The sequence below is a fragment of the Melopsittacus undulatus genome, chromosome 8, assembly GCF_012275295.1.
Source record: "Melopsittacus undulatus isolate bMelUnd1 chromosome 8, bMelUnd1.mat.Z, whole genome shotgun sequence".
Taxonomy (NCBI): Eukaryota; Metazoa; Chordata; class Aves; order Psittaciformes; family Psittaculidae; genus Melopsittacus; species Melopsittacus undulatus.
In genome coordinates this window covers 2,583,119-2,589,118 of record NC_047534.1, presented here as the reverse complement: position 1 = coordinate 2,589,118, position 6,000 = coordinate 2,583,119, and the positions used below count along the sequence as shown (strand labels likewise).

Below are 6,000 nucleotides of genomic sequence, written 5' to 3'. Positions count from 1 at the left end.
CAGCCCGGTTTAGTCATTATCCCCAGTGGGGAAGGATGCGTGCTCCAATGCCTGGCTCCCCTTCCCATCACCACAACGCCCCATCCCAAACCCTTCCCTCATCCATAAACGCTGTTATTCCCTATTGGCAAAGGGGAAAGCCGCTGTAACCACAGTCCGAAGCAACAGAACCCACTTTGGTGCACGTCAACCCACCCATGTTTTGGGGGACCCCTTTTCCTGCCCTCAGCATCCCACAGCCATTCCCTTCCCTCGGCCGCCGCAATGGGCCCGCGGAGGAGCCGGGCCTGGCTGTGAGGAGGGAGGGATGGAGGGGCCGGACCGGACCGGACCGGATCGAACCGGACCGAACCGTACCGGGCAGCGCTGCCTGCGCTGAGGCGGAGGCCACCCCCCCCCCAGCCGCGCCCGGGCCGGGGCCGCGCCTCGGGGCCGCGCGCGGCTGCCGGTTCCGCCTCCTCCGCCACCTCCCCCCGGCCGCCGCCATGTTGGATGGTGCGTGTGGGTGTCAAACGCAGCCAGCGGCGGCGGCGGCGGCGGCGGTCGGGAACCGGGACCCCCCCTCCGCGTCTGCCGCGGGGCCCTCCCCGCTCCCCCCGCACGCAGCACCAGGTCAGGCCGGGAGCCGCGGGGCCCTGGGGTGCGGGACCGGGGATCGGGATCGCGAACGGACCGGACGGCGGCGGCGGAAGAGCCTCCCCCCGCCTTTCCCCTCAGCAGCGGGGTGCGGGGTGGGCGCAGGAAGGGGCCCCCCGGGGCTCGCCTCGGGCCGGGAGCGGGGCCGCCGGGCGGGGTGAGGGCGGCGGCCGGTGGGTCCTGAGGGGGTTACCGGGGTTGGGGGTGGCGGGGCAGCCCCGGCGGGGGTCCCGGTGTCCTTTGTTGTCGCCGTTGGGTGGGCAGCGAGTTACTGCCCATCATGGCAGCCCGGCGGTGGGGCTGTGGAGCGCGCCTCCGCGGCCCGGTGCTACCGGCGGTGGCGAACAGCGAGTGGGGGACGCGATCGCCTCAGGGCCGGAAGGGTTTTGGCCGCCGGCCTCCGGCCCGAAGTTTGGGCCTGGCTTCCCGGGGAAGCCGATGGGGCCGGCCTGAAGCGGCGGGGATGGCGGCGGCCTGCTCCGGTGGATGGGGGACCAGCGGTGGGCCGGGGCTGGGGGGGGGGGGTGTCTGGTTCGTCTTCTTGTCCCCAGGCCTTTGCGTTATTGACCTTAATTATGGCGCTGTTTGACTTATTGTATTGTTTTCAGTCGGCTTGGAGGGTGTGTGGTAGTGCTTTTAGTAATTGTTAAGGCTTTATTTTGTGTCTATATGTGTTTTATTTCAGTCTTTACCTGCAGTGCCTTTGATGCTACAGATAGGTCTTGGGGAATCTGTGTGCTGCATTACATTAAGCATTACTGTTACTGGGAACTATACTGAGACAAGGATTATCACAGGCTATCTAGAATGGAAGTTTCCTATTTTAAAGCCTTGTAGCATATTGGTAACGTTAGGTCTCAGTTTTGGTTGGCCCAGGGGTATATAATGCTTCCCCCTTATGAAGTGTGGTATCATCACCAAGGTGAAAAGCAACGTTCTATTTAATATTTAAATGTATGGGACCCGTTTCTTCCTTATAATCTAGTGAGAAAACACCCTGGATTATACACACATACACATTTTCAACAGGAGGCCTGAAAGACTTGCTCCCATCATTGAGGTGTGTTGCGGATGTTGTGGACTGTGGAGGCTGACTTTAGGAGTTCAGAATGTAAATCAGGCCAGAAGATTAAGTTTGATTATTCTCGCCACTGAAAGACGTGGTTTATGGTAATACAGAACTCTTGCATAATTCCAGTGGGTTACTGTGTTTTGTGCGAGACAAGGTCATGGAAAATTGGATTGTTAGGATGTAAAATGTGGGATGTTAGGATGTTTTTTGATTGGAAATACAAGTATATTGTAATACCTTTAGCAAAATGCAGCTTATTTAGGCAGCACTTCTAAATATGTTTGTCTTGGCTGATTCTTGGATCCATTATTTTCAAACAAACTCATGTGTAGTGTTCTATTGTGAAGAATTTAAGCTTTTTGATACATTTTCTTTTATAAACTGAAAGCAATGGTCAGCTAGCCAGCTAGAATTGCAAAGATAATCGTCCAAATATTAAATATTTAACTGTGTTATCAAAAATTATCAAGTACAAATGAACCATGAGTATGCATTCCTGAAGACAAATTCTGATAAGGCTGAATTGACTCCAAGTTACACATCAGGAAGTTTGACTTAGGGGTGCTGATTGTAACTTCCTTGATGCCATAAAGTAACTATGTGACATCACCCAGGAATGATGATGGTTTTCCTACGCAATACCTTGTCTTGTATTGATGAATGGAAATGAATATTTGCCTTTTAGAAATGAAATATAACAAGATACTGATAGGATGAGTCTCTCTCTTTAGTAGAAGTAATAGACCTGTTCCCTAGGTAGGAGCGAAGTAACGATGGAGAATACTTGAGCAAGAGAAGTCTGATCTACAAGTTACCTGGGGGTCCTGTCCTAATAGAGGATATATAGACTGCCAGATCTGGCTGTCAGTTAGCCTGGTCTCAGATACACATCACATAGTGGATGTAACACTAGCGTTGTTTTTACATCCATTATGCTTACAGTCATTTTTAATGACTAGTTGACAAACATCTGATGTCCAGTGCAAGCAGTGCTATGTAATGCATTGAGCATAAATGAATTCAGCTTGTAGTGACTGCAGCATTATTTACATAACTGGTTAATCATGCTAATTTTGTTCCAGCTGTCAGCTATTTGATTGCTTTAAAACTTGCAGCTTTTAAGAAGCCTCAAATCTTGGAGCACTGCTGTGAGATGCCAAAAGGCCTAATTTGTTACTTCATAATAATGCTGATAGTCTTTGCTTGATGCAGAAATTGGTGTTTTGTTTTTGTGCTTGAGTGTTGGGTTTTTTTTGAGAGAGAAATCATTAAATGATAATCTGGGTTAGGAGAAATACAGGGGAGTTATGATATTCATGATGATCTTGCTTTTTTAGGTCTTGTATGTAGGATGGGGAAATGGCTATTGGTTTTGCCTGGTCTAAAGGAATATAAGTTACTCTAAAATCTTTATTTAATGACTTGTACTCAGGAAGCAACTTTCAGCTCTTCCAATGCCATATTTGCAGAGTGCTAAATTGTCTCTTGGGATCTTGCTAATAGAAAATGAAAGGTGCCTGATTTGTCTGAATATCTGTAATGTGCTTTTTCCACTTTGCTTTGCTCTGATCTGTGCAGAGAGAGTATCGAAACATACCAGTATCCTGCTGTCTGATGTGCTTCAAAGAACAGCGGGTTTTTATGTGTGTTTCAGTAGCCTGGCTGCTCATTAAGAAGACATGAGGTGCTGTGGAGGAGAACAACATGTATGCTGTCCTCTAGAATAAAACCTGCTAGGTTGAGCTGTAGGTCTGCTGGCGTTGGTGTGCTTCAGTTTGGTTACATACTGGTATGTGCTGAATAGGAGACCATAAAAATCCCAGAATGAGTCAGTTCAGGTGGCTGTTAGGAGATTGCTTTCCTGTTCTGTGGTGGGGATAAAGACTTAGAGTGCTTGTATGTCAGAATAAGTGGATTCAGAGGCCATAAACTTCAGGATGGATTTAGAACCAGGTGGTTGTAGCAGTTGAGCCTTTTGGTGAATGGTGCAGGAGGTCCAAAGCAAAGCTGGTCTTACTTACCATTTTGCAAATCACAGTTCAGTCTTTGGTTTCGAACTGGGGATGTGGCTGATCTTACGACGATGCTCCAAACTGTTGATAAAAGGCAAAAAAGGTGGATCAAACAGTTCTAAGGTATGTTTTACAGGTAGCTAGAGGTTGTAGGCAGGATGTAAGGAGAGAGTAGCTTAAATTCGTGAGATCAAGTTCCTTCAAACTGTAATAGGTATGTTCAGAATTACCACCAGAAGTTAAATGCTTGTAAATATGTATGAATGATTATACTGGTCAGAAAATGAGTATTAAAGTATTTTATGTTTTCTACTTAAATTGTCACTGCCAAATAAGATGTTTACCAGAGTTGGTTAGTAAATGTAGTTTGTGCATTTTTACATTGAATTATTACTCTGTGCTTAGTGAAATGCTTTTCTTCTGTATGGATAATTTGTAGCTTCCTTTTTTTTTGTGTACTGTTAGAAATATTGAACTTAAAAATGGATCACAGTGCCACTGCCCTGTACTGCATTAATTGTTAATAGTGTGTATATCTGTTTGCATGTCACTCAGGGCTGTTAACATAAATGCCTCTAACCAGTGCCTGCAGCTTGTGTTCAAGGTCAGACTTGGTCAGCTCACGCTGCCTTGGCTTGCAGGCTGGCTTGAACAAGCTCTTTCCAGGTGGGGAAACATGAGTATGGAGCAGAGGAGAGCTCAGGCACGAGCTCAGGCATGAGCAGGTCCCCACTGGCTGTGCAAGCACAGTGTGACTGGGCAGAACACAGCCCAGCCTGGGACTGGCTGCATCTTCACCTTAGAGACTCCTCTTATCTCACTTTTATGATGGAGGTGGCTGGGTAAAGTTTGAAAGCATCTCAGAGGCAGTATAGTGGGTTGGACTGGCTGACCTTTGAAGGTCCCTTCCAGCCCATACTCTTCTACAGTTCTGTGTTTCGTTGTCCTGATGCATATGCTTTATTTTCAAGCAGTAATTCTTCCATGGTTAGGAGCAGAGCTCCCTGGGCTGCCTCAAGTAATTAGTTGTAATTTTGACATGAGACCTCTGCAGTATTTTCTTCCACGTTGTTGACTGCTCCTGTCTCTCCTCCAAGTGGTGTTTTATTAATGTCTACAGTTGCTGAGTTTTCTGTCATGTAACTGTATAATAAATACTAAATGTATGAGGTATGAGGAGTAGAACAGTTTCTGAGGGTGACCATGCAGTCTGCTTTTGTAGATACGGTACAAACGTGTCTTTTGGCATGTAGACTTCTCTCCACCTCCTCCTACTCCCTTGCTCTCATAATCACTTGTACTTTGCACATGTATTCATCTGTTCCCGTGTGTATTTGAAGAGCAGTCCTGGTTCCTCTCTCCAGTCAGGTCATATACCTGTTTCTTACAGCACAGATTTAATCAGCTTTAGACCCGATGTTTTGTTGGATGTTCTTTGTGAATGGAAATATCTGTTCTTGCCCCTTATGGTAAAATATTAATCTGTGAATCATTTTCTCCTTTATGCTTATGATGCAGCACTCAATGAGCAAATACTTTTACAAATCAATGATATTTCTGTGAAAATTCAAAGCTGTTTATCAGTTTAAAAGCATGCACCTAGAGATGCTTTATGTCCATCCTTCAAGCTAGATATGAGAAGACTTGCTTGCCTTGTTTGGTTTTCAGTATAGTGCTAGTTATGCCTGATTTTGGGGCCTGTTGTTCTAAGAGTGATGGACAGTGGAGTTCTAGGATCATGGCTAAGATGCCACATCTGTTTCTCTAGAGAAACTCAACAGCCAGACATTGATTTAATCTCCCTGCAGTATAATCTTATAGGGACTTCCCTGCCATTCTGAAGATGTCACATAATGTAATGCCTTCTAAAATGGAACTGATAGTTTTCCTTATTTAAAAGCTGAAACCCAAACAGAGCTCAGTGCTTCTATTTGTTGGGTCTGTTCTCTTTGAGTTTTGCCACAACATCAGTTTGTACTCAAGCTAGTTAAAAATGACAGCACGCTGATAAAGGTGCTAGGGGAGGGAAGTTCTTTTATCTTTTTGCTTTATTCACTCTGAAATCATACTAATTTCTAGATTTAACATCAATTTAGCACTTTGTGAACCTTTGCAAGGGCAATGGTGCTTTTGTAGCTTTGCTGGAACAGAGACATTTTAAGAATCTTAATAGAGAATCATCTAATCTTATTACAACTGCTCCTGGCTGTTTAAATCACTTCCTTGTACTTAAAGAACAATCTGTCACCAGCTCTTTCTTGATTGTAGTTTTTGTCAGAT

The 6,000-nt window shown here is 46.0% G+C and overlaps 1 protein-coding gene across 2 annotated transcripts in view; it reads left to right on the top strand.

Moving 5' to 3' along the window:
- Positions 1 to 472: 472 nt before the first annotated feature.
- EPN2 (epsin 2) overlaps positions 473 to 6,000 on the top strand; it is a 45,436-nt gene continuing 39,908 nt past the window's right edge. For both annotated transcript variants that reach the window (XM_034065079.1, XM_034065078.1), the window contains exon 1: positions 473 to 612. The gene's annotated coding sequence lies outside the window, so the exon portion shown is untranslated. The remainder of the gene's footprint in view (positions 613 to 6,000) is intronic.